At 44.6% G+C, this 14,613-nt stretch overlaps 1 protein-coding gene across 3 annotated transcripts in view; it reads left to right on the top strand.

Moving 5' to 3' along the window:
• LOC130351512 (zinc transporter ZIP4-like) overlaps positions 1 to 14,613 on the top strand; it is a 48,865-nt gene that overhangs the window by 23,925 nt on the left and 10,327 nt on the right. The window lies entirely within an intron of this gene.

The raw sequence follows: 14,613 nt of genomic DNA, 5'->3' as shown, positions 1-14,613 counted from the left end.
TGAGGGTCCTGATCACAAGAGATTACAGTCTATGAGGAGTGAGGATCCTGATCACAAGAGATTACAGTCTATGAGGAGTGAGGACCCTGATCACAAGAGATTACAGTCTATGAGGAGTCAGGATCCTGATCACAAGAGATTACAGTCTATGAGGAGTGAGGGTCCTGATCACAAGAGATTACAGTCTATGAGGAGTGAGGATCCTGATCACAATAGATTACAGTCTATGAGGAGTGAGGATCCTGATCACAAGAGATTACAGTCTACGAGGAGTGAGGATCCTGATCACAAGAGATTAAAGTCTATGAGGATCCTGATCACAAGAGATTACAGTCTACGAGGAGTGAGGATCCTGATCACAAGAGATTACAGTCTATGAGGAGTGAGGATCCTGATCACAAGAGATTACAGTCTATGAGGAGTGAGGATCCTGATCACAAGATATTACAGTCTATGAGGAGTGAGGATCCTGATCACAAGAGATTACAGTCTATGAGGAGTGAGGACCCTGATCACAAGAGATTACAGTCTATGAGGAGTGAGGGTCCTGATCACAAGAGATTACAGTCTATGAGGAGTGAGGATCCTGATCACAAGAGATTACAGTCTATGAGGAGTGAGGACCCTGATCACAAGAGATTACAGTCTATGAGGAGTGAGGGTCCTGATCACAAGAGATTACAGTCTATGAGGAGTGAGGATCCTGATCACAAGAGATTACAGTCTATGAGGAGTGAGGGTCCTGATCACATGAGATTACAGTGTATGAGGAGTGAGGACAATTATCACAAGAGATTACAGTCTATGAGGAGTGAGGGTCCTGATCACAAGAGATTACAGTCTATGGGGAGTGAGGATCCTGATCACAAGAGATTACAGACTATGAGGAGTGAGGGTCCTGATCACAAGAGATTACAGTCTATCAGGAGTGAGGGTCCTGATCACAAGAGATTACAGTCTATGAGGAGTGAGGATCCTGATCACAAGAGATTACAGTCTATGAGGAGTGAGGATCCTGATCACAAGAGATTACAGTCTATGAGGAGTGAGGATGCTGATCACAAGAGATTACAGTCTATGAGGAGTGAGGGTCCTGATCACAAGAGATTACAGTCTATGAGGAGTGAGGGTCCTGATCACAAGAGATTACAGTCTATGAGGAGTGAGGGTCCCGATCACAAGAGATTACAGTCTATGAGGAGTGAGGGTCCCGATCACAAGAGATTACAGTCTATGAGGAGTGAGGATCCTGATCACAAGAGATTACAGTCTATGAGGAGTGAGGGTCCTGATCACAAGAGATTACAGTCTATGAGCAGTGAGGGTCCTGATCACAAGAGATTACAGTCTATGAGGAGTGAGGATCCTGATCACAAGAGATTACAGTCTATGAGGAGTGAGGACCCTGATCACAAGAGATTACAGTCTATGAGGAGTGAGGGTCCTGATCACAAGAGATTACAGTCTATGAGGAGTGAGGACCCTGATCACAAGAGATTACAGTCTATGAGGAGTGAGGATCCTGATCACAAGAGATTACAGTCTATGAGGAGTGAGGGTCCTGATAACAAGAGATTACAGTCTATGAGGAGTGAGGATCCTGATCACAAGAGATTACAGTCTATGAGGAGTGAGGATCCTGATCACAAGAGATTACAGTCTATGAGCAGTGAGGGTCCTGATCACAAGAGATTACAGTCTATGAGGAGTGAGGATCCTGATCACAAGAGATTACAGTCTATGAGCAGTGAGGGTCCTGATCACAAGAGATTACAGTCTATGAGGAGTGAGGATCCTGATCACAAGAGATTACAGTCTATGAGCAGTGAGGGTCCTGATCACAAGAGATTACAGTCTATGAGGAGTGAGGACCCTGATCACAAGAGATTACAGTCTATGAGGAGTGAGGGTCCTGATCACAAGAGATTACAGTCTATGAGGAGTGAGGACCCTGATCACAAGAGATTACAGTCTATGAGGAGTGAGGGTCCCGATCACAAGAGATTACAGTCTATGAGGAGTGAGGGTCCTGATCACAAGAGATTACAGTCTATGAGGAGTGAGGGTCCTGATCACAAGAGATTACAGTCTATGAGGAGTGAGGATCCTGATCACAAGAGATTACAGTCTATGAGCAGTGAGGGTCCTGATCACAAGAGATTACAGTCTATGAGGAGTGAGGACCCTGATCACAAGAGATTACAGTCTATGAGGAGTGAGGATCCTGATCACAAGAGATTACAGTCTATGAGGAGTGAGGATCCTGATCACAAGAGATTACAGTCTATGAGGAGTGAGGATCCTGATCACAAGAGATTACAGTCTATGAGGATCCTGATCACAAGAGATTACAGTCTATGAGGAGTGAGGGTCCTGATCACAAGAGATTACAGTCTATGAGGATCCTGATCACAAGAGATTACAGTCTATGAGGAGTGAGGATCCTGATCACAAGAGATTAAAGTCTATGAGGAGTGAGGGTCCTGATCACAAGAGATTACAGTCTATGAGGAGTGAGGGTCCTGATCACAAGAGATTAGTCTATGAGGAGTGAGGGTCCTGATCACAAGAGATTACAGTCTATGAGGAGTGAGGATCCTGATCACAAGAGATTACAGTCTATGAGGAGTGAGGATCCTGATCACAAGAGATTACAGTCTATGAGGAGTGAGGGTCCTGATAACAAGAGATTACAGTCTATGAGGAGTGAGGATCCTGATCACAAGAGATTACAGTCTATGAGGAGTGAGGATCCTGATCACAAGAGATTACAGTCTATGAGGAGTGAGGATCCTGATCACAAGAGATTACAGTCTATGAGCAGTGAGGGTCCTGATCACAAGAGATTACAGTCTATGAGGAGTGAGGATCCTGATCACAAGAGATTACAGTCTATGAGCAGTGAGGGTCCTGATCACAAGAGATTACAGTCTATGAGGAGTGAGGACCCTGATCACAAGAGATTACAGTCTATGAGGAGTGAGGGTCCTGATCACAAGAGATTACAGTCTATGAGGAGTGAGGACCCTGATCACAAGAGATTACAGTCTATGAGGAGTGAGGGTCCCGATCACAAGAGATTACAGTCTATGAGGAGTGAGGGTCCTGATCACAAGAGATTACAGTCTATGAGGAGTGAGGGTCCTGATCACAAGAGATTACAGTCTATGAGGAGTGAGGATCCTGATCACAAGAGATTACAGTCTATGAGCAGTGAGGGTCCTGATCACAAGAGATTACAGTCTATGAGGAGTGAGGACCCTGATCACAAGAGATTACAGTCTATGAGGAGTGAGGATCCTGATCACAAGAGATTACAGTCTATGAGGAGTGAGGATCCTGATCACAAGAGATTACAGTCTATGAGGAGTGAGGATCCTGATCACAAGAGATTACAGTCTATGAGGATCCTGATCACAAGAGATTACAGTCTATGAGGAGTGAGGGTCCTGATCACAAGAGATTACAGTCTATGAGGAGTGAGGATCCTGATCACAAGAGATTACAGTCTATGAGGAGTGAGGATCCTGATCACAAGAGATTACAGTCTATGAGGAGTGAGGGTCCTGATCACAAGAGATTACAGTCTATGAGGAGTGAGGACCCTGATCACAAGAGATTACAGTCTATGAGGAGTGAGGGTCCTGATCACAAGAGATTACAGTCTATGAGGAGTGAGGATCCTGATCACAAGAGATTACAGTCTATGAGGAGTGAGGGTCCTGATCACAAGAGATTAGTCTATGAGGAGTGAGGGTCCTGATCACAAGAGATTACAGTCTATGAGGAGTGAGGGTCCTGATCACAAGAGATTAGTCTATGAGGAGTGAGGGTCCTGATCACAAGAGATTACAGTCTATGAGGAGTGAGGATCCTGATCACAAGAGATTACAGTCTATGAGGAGTGAGGGTCCTGATCACAAGAGATTACAGTCTATGAGGAGTGAGGATCCTGATCACAAGAGATTACAGTCTATGAGGAGTGGGGATCCTGATCACAAGAGATTACAGTCTATGAGGAGTGAGGATCCTGATCACAAGAGATTACAGTCTATGAGGAGTGAGGATCCTGATCACAAGAGATTACAGTCTATGAGGAGTGAGGATCCTGATCACAAGAGATTACAGTCTATGAGGAGTGAGGGTCCTGATCACAAGAGATTACAGTCTATGAGAAGTGAGGATCCTGATCACTAGAGATTACAGTCTATGAGGAGTGAGGATCCTGATCACAAGAGATTACAGTCTATGAGGAGTGAGGATCCTGATCACAAGAGATTACAGTCTATGAGGAGTGAGGATCCTGATCACAAGAGATTACAGTCTATGAGGAGTGAGGATCCTGATCACAAGAGATTACAGTCTATGAGGAGTGAGGGTCCTGATCACAAGAGATTACAGTCTATGAGGAGTGAGGGTCCTGATCACAAGAGATTACAGTCTATGAGGAGTGAGGATCCTGATCACAAGAGATTACAATCTATGAGGAGTGAGGATACCGATCACAAGAGATTACAGTCTATGAGGAGTGAGGATCCTGATCACAAGAGATTACAGTCTATGAGGAGTGAGGGTCCTGATCACAAGAGATTACAGTCTATGAGGAGTGAGGACACTGATCACAAGAGATTACAGTCTATGAGGAGTGAGGGTCCTGATCACATGAGATTACAGTCTATGATGAGTGAGGGTCCTGATCACAAGAGATTACAGTCTATGAGGAGTGAGGGTCCTGATCACAAGAGATTACAGTCTATGAGGAGTGAGGACCCTGATCACAAGAGATTACAGTCTATGAGGAGTGAGGGTCCTGATCACAAGAGATTACAGTCTATGAGGAGTGAGGATCCTGATCACAAGAGATTACAGTCTATGAGGAGTGAGGGTCCTGATCACAAGAGATTACAGTCTATGAGGAGTGAGGATCCTGATCACAAGAGATTACAGTCTATGAGGAGTGAGGATCCTGATCACAAGAGATTACAGTCTATGAGGAGTGAGGATCCTGATCACAAGAGATTACAGTCTATGAGGAGTGAGGGTCCTGATCACAAGAGATTACAGTCTATGAGGAGTGAGGGTCCTGATCACAAGAGATTACAGTCTATGAGGAGTGAGGGTCCCGATCACAAGAGATTACAGTCTATGAGGAGTGAGGGTCCCGATCACAAGAGATTACAGTCTATGAGGAGTGAGGATCCCGATCACAAGAGATTACAGTCTATGAGGAGTGAGGATCCTGATCCCAAGAGATTACAGTCTATGAGGAGTTAGGACCCTGATCACAAGAGATTACAGTCTATGAGGAGTGAGGACACTGATCACAAGAGATTACAGTATATGAGGAGTGAGAATCCTGATCACAAGAGATTACAGTCTATGAGGAGTGAGAATCCTGATCACAAGAGATTACAGTCTATGAGGAGTGAGGATCCTGATCACAAGAGATTACAGTCTATGAGGAGTGAGGACCCGATCACAAGAGATTACAGTCTATGAGGAGTGAGGACCCGATCACAAGAGATTACAGTCTATGAGGAGTGAGGTTCCTGATCACAAGAGATTACAGTCTATGAGGAGTGAGGATCCTGATCACAAGAGATTACAGTCTATGAGGAGTGAGGGTCCCGATCACAAGAGATTACAGTCTATGAGGAGTGAGGACCCTGATCACAAGAGATTACAGTCTATGAGGAGTGAGGACCCTGATCACAAGAGATTACAGTCTATGAGGAGTGAGGATCCTGATCACAAGAGATTACAGTCTATGAGGAGTGAGGGTCCTGATCACAAGAGATTACAGTCTATGAGGAGTGAGGATCCTGATCACAAGAGATTACAGTCTATGAGCAGTGAGGGTCCTGATCACAAGAGATTACAGTCTATGAGGAGTGAGGATCCTGATCACAAGAGATTACAGTCTATGAGGAGTGAGGATGCTGATCACAAGAGATTACAGTCTATGAGGAGTGAGGGTCCTGATCACAAGAGATTACAGTCTATGAGGAGTGAGGGTCCTGATCACAAGAGATTACAGTCTATGAGGAGTGAGGATCCTGATCACAAGAGCTTACAGTCTATGAGGAGTGAGGACCCTGATCACAAGAGATTACAGTCTATGAGGAGTGAGGATCCTGATCACAAGAGATTAGTCTATGAGGAGTGAGGGTCCTAAACACAAGAGATTACAGTCTATGGGGAGTGAGGATCCTGATCACAAGAGATTACAGTCTATGAGGAGTGAGGACCCTGATCACAAGAGATTACAGTCTATGAGGAGTGAGGTTCCTGATCACAAGAGATTACAGTCTATGAGGAGTGAGGACCTGATCACAAGAGATTACAGTCTATGAGGAGTGAGGATCCTGATCACAAGAGATTACAGTCTATGAGGAGTGAGGACTTGATCACAAGAGATTACAGTCTATGAGGAGTGAGGATCCTGATCACAAGAGATTACAGTCTATGAGGAGTGAGGACACTGATCAAAAGAGATTACAGTCTATGAGGACCCTGATCACAAGAGATTACAGTCTATGAGGAGTGAGGGTCCTGATCACAAGAGATTACAGTCTATGAGGAGTAAGGATCCTGATCACAAGAGATTACAGTCTATGAGGAGTGAGGATCCTGATCACAAGAGATTACAGTCTATGAGGAGTGAGGATCCTGATCACAAGAGATTACAGTCTATGAGGAGTGAGGATCCTGATCACAAGAGATTACAGTCTATGAGGAGTGAGGGTCCTGATCACAAGAGATTACAGTCTATGAGGAGTGAGGGTCCTGATCACAAGAGATTACAGTCTATGAGGAGTGAGGGTCCTGATCACAAGAGATTACAGTCTATGAGGAGTGAGGTTCCTGATCACAAGAGATTACAGTCTATGAGGAGTGAGGGCCATGATCACAAGAGATTACAGTCTATGAGGAGTGAGGATCCTGATCACAAGAGATTACAGTCTATGAGGAGTGAGGATCCTGATCACAAGAGATTACAGTCTATGAGGAGTGAGGGTCCTGATCACAAGAGATTACAGTCTATGAGGAGTGAGGGTCCTGATCACAAGAGATTACAGTCTATGAGGAGTGAGGACCCTGATCACAAGAGATTACAGTTTATGAGGAGTGAGGATCCTGATCACAAGAGATTACAGTCTATGAGGAGTGAGGATCCTGATCACAAGAGATTACAGTCTATGAGCAGTGAGGGTCCTGATCACAAGAGATTACAGTCTATGAGGAGTGAGGATCCTGATCACAAGAGATTACAGTCTATGAGGAGTGAGGATCCCGATCACAAGAGATTACAGTCTATGAGGAGTGAGGATCCTGATCACAAGAGATTACAGTCTATGAGGAGTGAGGATCCTGATCACAAGAGATTACAGTCTATGAGGAGTGAGGATCCTGATCACATGAGATTACAGTCTATGAGGAGTGAGGGTCCTGATCACAAGAGATTACAGTCTATGAGGAGTGAGGGTCCTGATCACAAGAGATTACAGTCTATGAGGAGTGAGGGTCTTGATCACAAGAGATTACAGTCTATGAGGAGTGAGGGTCTTGATCACAAGAGATTACAGTCTATGAGGAGTGAGGGTCCTGATCACAAGAGATTACAGTCTATGAGGAGTGAGGGTCCTGATCACAAGAGATTACAGTCTATGAGGAGTGAGGGTCCTGATCACAAGAGATTACAGTCTATGAGGAGTGAGGGTCCTGATCACAAGAGATTACAGTCTATGAGGAGTGAGGACCCTGATCACAAGAGATTACAGTTTATGAGGAGTGAGGATCCTGATCACAAGAGATTACAGTCTATGAGGAGTGAGGGTCCTGATCACAAGAGATTACAGTCTATGGGGAGTGAGGATCCTGATCACAAGAGATTACAGTCTATGAGGAGTGAGGATCCTGATCACAAGAGATTACAGTCTATGAGGAGTGAGGGTCCTGATCACAAGAGATTACAGTCTATGGGGAGTGAGGGTCCTGATCACAAGAGATTACAGTCTATGAGGAGTGAGGATCCTGATCACAAGAGATTACAGTCTATGAGGAGTGAGGGTCCTGATCACAAGAGATTACAGTCTATGAGGAGAGAGGACCCTGATCACAAGAGATTACAGTCTATGAGGAGTGAGGATCCTGATCACAAGAGATTACAATCTATGAGGAGTGAGGATCCTGATCACAAGAGATTACAGTCTATGAGGAGTGAGGATCCTGATCACAAGAGATTACAGTCTATGAGGAGTGAGGACACTGATCACAAGAGATTACAGTCTATGAGGAGTGAGGATCCTGATCACAAGAGATTACAGTCTATGAGGAGTGAGGACCCTGATCACAAGAGATTACAGTCTATGAGGAGTGAGGACCCGATCACAAGAGATTACAGTCTATGAGGAGTGAGGGTCCTGATCACAAGAGATTACAGTCTATGAGGAGTGAGGATCCTGATCACAAGAGATTACAGTCTATGAGGAGTGAGGATCCTGATCACAAGAGATTACAGTCTATGAGGAGTGAGGACCCTGATCACAAGAGATTACAGTCTATGAGGAGTGAGGTTCCTGATCACAAGAGATTACAGTCTATGAGGAGTGAGGACCTGATCACAAGAGATTACAGTCTATGAGGAGTGAGGATCCTGATCACAAGAGATTACAGTCTATGAGGAGTGAGGGTCCTGATCACAAGAGATTACAGTCTATGAGGAGTGAGGATCCTGATCACAAGAGATTACAGTCTATGAGGAGTGAGGACCTGATCACAAGAGATTACAGTCTATGAGGAGTGAGGGTCCTGATCACAAGAGATTACAGTCTATGAGGAGTGAGGACCCTGATCACAAGAGATTACAGTCTATGAGGAGTGAGGACCCTGATCACAAGAGATTACAGTCTATGAGGAGTGAGGGTCCTGATCACAAGAGATAACAGTCTATGAGGAGTGAGGATCCTGATCACAAGAGATTACAGTCTATGAGGAGTGAGGACCCTGATCACAAGAGATTACAGTCTATGAGGAGTGAGAGTCCGGATCACAAGAGATTACAGTCTATGAGGAGAGAGGACCCTGATCACAAGAGATTACAGTCTATGAGGAGTGAGGATCCTGATCACAAGAGATTACAATCTATGAGGAGTGAGGATCCTGATCACAAGAGATTACAGTCTATGAGGAGTGAGGACACTGATCACAAGAGATTACAGTCTATGAGGAGTGAGGATCCTGATCACTAGAGATTACAGTCTATGAGGAGTGAGGGTCCTGATCACAAGAGATTACAGTCTATGAGGAGTGAGGACCCTGATAACAAGAGATTACAGTCTATGAGGAGTGAGGGTCCTGATCACAAGAGATTACAGTCTATGAGGAGTGAGGGTCCTGATCACAAGAGATTACAGTCTATGAGGAGTGAGGACCCTGATAACAAGAGATTACAGTCTATGAGGAGTGAGGGTCCTGATCACAAGAGATTACAGTCTAAGAGGAGTGAGGGTCCTGATCACAAGAGTTTACAGTCTATGAGGAGTGAGGGTCCTGATCACAAGAGATTACAGTCTATGAGGAGTGAGGGTCCTGATCACAAGAGATTACAGTCTATGAGGAGTGAGGACCTGATCACAAGAGATTACAGTCTATGAGGAGTGAGGGTCCTGATCACAAGAGATTACAGTCTATGAGGAGTGAGGGACCTGATCACAAGAGATTACAGTCTATGAGGAGTGAGGATCCTGATCACAAGAGATTACAGTCTATGAGGAGTGAGGATCCTGTTCACAAGAGATTACAGTCTATGAGGAGTGAGGGTCCTGATCACAAGAGATTACAGTCTATGAGGAGTGAGGATCCTGATCACAAGAGATTACAGTCTATGAGGAGTGAGGATCCTGATCACAAGAGATTACAGTCTATGAGGAGTGAGGATCCTGATCACAAGAGATTACAGTCTATGAGGAGTGAGGATCCTGATCACAAGAGATTACAGTCTATGAGGAGTGAGGATCCTGATCACAAGAGATTACAGTCTATGAGGAGTGAGGGTCCTGATCACAAGAGATTACAGTCTATGAGGAGTGAGGGTCCCTATCACAAGAGATTACAGTCTATGAGGAGTGAGGATCCTGATCACAAGAGATTACAGTCTATGAGGAGTGAGGATCCTGATCACAAGAGATTACAGTCTATGAGGAGTTAGGATCCTGATCCCAAGAGATTACAGTCTATGAGGAGTGAGGACCCTGATCACAAGAGATTACAGTCTATGAGGAGTGAGGAGCCTGATCACAAGAGATTACAGTCTATGAGGAGTGAGGATCCTGATCACAAGAGATTACAGTCTATGAGGAGTGAGGACACTGATCACAAGAGATTACAGTCTATGAGGAGTGAGGGTCCTGATCACAAGAGATTACAGTCTATGAGGAGTGAGGATCCTGATCACAAGAGATTACAGTCTAAGAGGAGTGAGGATCCTGATCACAAGAGATTACAGTCTATGAGGAGTGAGGATCCTGATCACAAGAGATTACAGTCTATGAGGAGTGAGGGTCCTGATCACAAGAGATTACAGTCTATGAGGAGTGAGGATCCTGACCACAAGAGATTACAGTCTATGAGGAGTGAGGATCCTGATCACAAGAGATTACAGTCTATGAGGAGTGAGGATCCTGATCACAAGAGATTACAGTCTATGAGGAGTGAGGAGCCTTATCACAAGAGATTACAGTCTATGAGGAGTGAGGGTCCTGATCACAAGAGATTACAGTCTATGAGGAGTGAGGACCCTGATCACAAGAGGTTACAGTCTATGAGGAGTGAGGGTCCTGATCACAAGAGATTACAGTCTATGAGTAGTGAGGATCCTGATCACAAGAGATTACAGTCTATGAGGAGTGAGGGTCCTGATCACAAGAGATTACAGTCTATGGGGAGTGAGGGTCCTGATCACAAGAGATTACAGTCTATGAGGAGTGAGGATCCTGATCACAAGAGATTACAGTCTATGAGGAGTGAGGATCCTGATCACAAGAGATTACAATCTATGAGGAGTGAGGACCTGATCACAAGGGATTACAGTCTATGAGGAGTGAGGATCCTGATCACAAGAGATTACAGTCTATGAGGAGTGAGGATCCTGATCACAAGAGATTACAGTCTATGAGGAGTGAGGATCCTGATCACAAGAGATTACAGTCTATGAGGAGTGAAGGTCCTGATCACAATAGATTACAGTCTATGAGGAGTGAGGGTCCTGATCACAAGAGATTACAGTCTATGAGGAGTGAAGGTCCTGATCACAATAGATTACAGTCTATGAGGAGTGAGGGTCCTGATCACAATAGATTACAGTCTATGAGGAGTGAGGGTCCTGATCACAAGAGATTACAGTCTATGAGGAGTGAGGGTCCTGATCACAAGAGATTACAGTCTATGAGGAGTGAGGGTCCTGATCACAAGAGATTACAGTCTATGGTGAGTGAGGGTCCTGATCACAAGAGATTACAGTCTATGAGGAGTGAGGATCCTGATCACAAGAGATTACAGTCTATGAGGAGTGAGGATCCTGATCACAAGAGATTACAATCTATGAGGAGTGAGGACCTGATCACAAGAGATTACAGTCTATGAGGAGTGAGGATCCTGATCACAAGAGATTACAGTCTATGAGGAGTGAGGATCCTGATCACAAGAGATTACAGTCTATGAGGAGTGAGGATCCTGATCACAAGAGATTACAGTCTATGAGGAGTGAGGGTCCTGATCACAAGAGATTACAGTCTATGAGGAGTGAAGGTCCTGATCACAATAGATTACAGTCTATGAGGAGTGAGGGTCCTGATCACAAGAGATTACAGTCTATGTGGAGTGAGGATCCTGATCACAAGAGATTACAGTCTATGAGGAGTGAGGATCCTGATCACAAGAGATTACAGTCTATGTGGAGTGAGGGTCCTGATCACAAGAGATTACAGTCTATGAGGAGTGAGGGTCCTGATCACAAGAGATTACAGTCTATGAGGAGTGAGGATCCTGATCACAAGAGATTACAGTCTATGAGGAGTGAGGACCCTGATCACAAGAGATTACAGTCTATGAGGAGTAAGGATCCTGATCACAAGAGATTACAGTCTATGAGGAGTGAGGGTCCTGATCACAAGAGATTACAGTCTATGTGGAGTGAGGATCCTGATCACAAGAGATTACAGTCTATGAGGAGTGAGGACACTGATCACAAGAGATTACAGTCTATGAGGAGTGAGGACCCTGATCACAAGAGATTACAGTCTATGAGGAGTGAGGATCCTGATCACAAGAGATTACAGTCTATGAGGAGTGAGGATCCTGATCACAAGAGATTACAGTCTATGAGAAGTGAGGATCCTGATCACAAGAGATTACAGTCTATGAGAAGTGAGGATCCTGATCACAAGAGATTACAGTCTATGAGTAGTGAGGATCCTGATCATAAGAGATTACAGTCTATGAGGAGTGAGGGTCCTGATCACAAGAGATTACAGTCTATGAGGAGTGAGGACACTGATCACAAGAGATTACAGTCTATGAGGAGTGAGGGTCCTGATCACAAGAGATTACAGTCTATGAGAAGTGAGGATCCTGATCACAAGAGATTACAGTCTATGAGGAGTGAGGGTCCTGATCACAAGAGATTACAGTCTATGAGAAGTGAGGATCCTGATCACAAGAGATTACAGTCTATGAGGAGTGAGGACCCTGATCACAAGAGATTACAGTCTATGAGGAGTGATTATCCTGATCACAAGAGATTACAGTCTATGAGGAGTGAGGATCCTGATCACAAGAGATTACAGTCTATGAGGAGTGAGGGTCCTGATCACAAGAGATTACAGTCTATGAGGAGTGAGGATTCTGATCACAAGAGATTACAGTCTTTGAGGAGTGAGGATCCTGATCACAAGAGATTACAGTCTATGAGGAGTGAGGATCCTGATCACAAGAGATTACAGTCTATGAGGAGTGAGGATCCTGATCACAAGAGATTACAGTCTATGAGGAGTGATTATCCTGATCACAAGAGATTACAGTCTATGAGGAGTGAGGATCCTGATCACAAGAGATTACAGTCTATGAGGAGTGAGGGTCCTGATCACAAGAGATTACAGTCTATGAGGAGTGAGGATTCTGATCACAAGAGATTACAGTCTTTGAGGAGTGAGGATCCTGATCACAAGAGATTACAGTCTATGAGGAGTGAGGACCCTGATCACAAGAGATTACAGTCTTTGAGGAGTGAGGATCCTGATCACAAGAGATTACAGTCTATGAGGAGTGAGGACACTGATCACAAGAGATTACAGTCTATGAGGAGTGAGGGTCCTGATCACAAGAGATTATAGTCTATGAGGAGTGAGGATCCTGATCACAAGAGATTACAGTCTATGAGGAGTGAGGATCCTGATCACAAGAGATTACAGTCTATGGGGAGTGAGGATCCTGATCACAAGAGATTACAGTCTATGAGGAGTGAGGACACTGATCACAAGAGATTACAGTCTATGAGGAGTGAGGACCCTGATCACAAGAGATTACAGTCTATGAGGAGTGAGGACACTGATCACAAGAGATTACAGTCTATGAGGAGTGAGGACCTGATCACAAGAGATTACAGTCTATGAGGAGTGAGGATCCCGATCACAAGAGATTACAGTCTATGAGGAGTGAGGACCCTGATCACAAGAGATTACAGTCTATGAGGAGTGAGGACCCTGATGACAAGAGATTACAGTCTATGAGAAGTGAGGATCCTGATCACAAGAGATTACAGTCTATGAGGAGTGAGGGTCCTGATCACAAGAGATTACAGTCTATGAGAAGTGAGGATCCTGATCACAAGAGATTACAGTCTATGAGGAGTGAGGACCCTGATCACAAGAGATTACAGTCTATGAGGAGTGATTATCCTGATCACAAGAGATTACAGTCTATGAGGAGTGAGGATCCTGATCACAAGAGATTACAGTCTATGAGGAGTGAGGGTCCTGATCACAAGAGATTACAGTCTATGAGGAGTGAGGATTCTGATCACAAGAGATTACAGTCTTTGAGGAGTGAGGATCCTGATCACAAGAGATTACAGTCTATGAGGAGTGAGGATCCTGATCACAAGAGATTACAGTCTATGAGGAGTGAGGACCCTGATCACAAGAGATTACAGTCTTTGAGGAGTGAGGATCCTGATCACAAGAGATTACAGTCTATGAGGAGTGAGGACACTGATCACAAGAGATTACAGTCTATGAGGAGTGAGGGTCCTGATCACAAGAGATTATAGTCTATGAGGAGTGAGGATCCTGATCACAAGAGATTACAGTCTATGAGGAGTGAGGATCCTGATCACAAGAGATTACAGTCTATGGGGAGTGAGGATCCTGATCACAAGAGATTACAGTCTATGAGGAGTGAGGACACTGATCACAAGAGATTACAGTCTATGAGGAGTGAGGACCCTGATCACAAGAGATTACAGTCTATGAGGAGTGAGGACACTGATCACAAGAGATTACAGTCTATGAGGAGTGAGGGTCCTGATCACAAGAGATTATAGTCTATGAGGAGTGA

The sequence above is a fragment of the Hyla sarda genome, unplaced genomic scaffold, assembly GCF_029499605.1.
Source record: "Hyla sarda isolate aHylSar1 unplaced genomic scaffold, aHylSar1.hap1 scaffold_986, whole genome shotgun sequence".
Taxonomy (NCBI): Eukaryota; Metazoa; Chordata; class Amphibia; order Anura; family Hylidae; genus Hyla; species Hyla sarda.
This window is presented reverse-complemented; position numbering and strand designations above follow the sequence as displayed.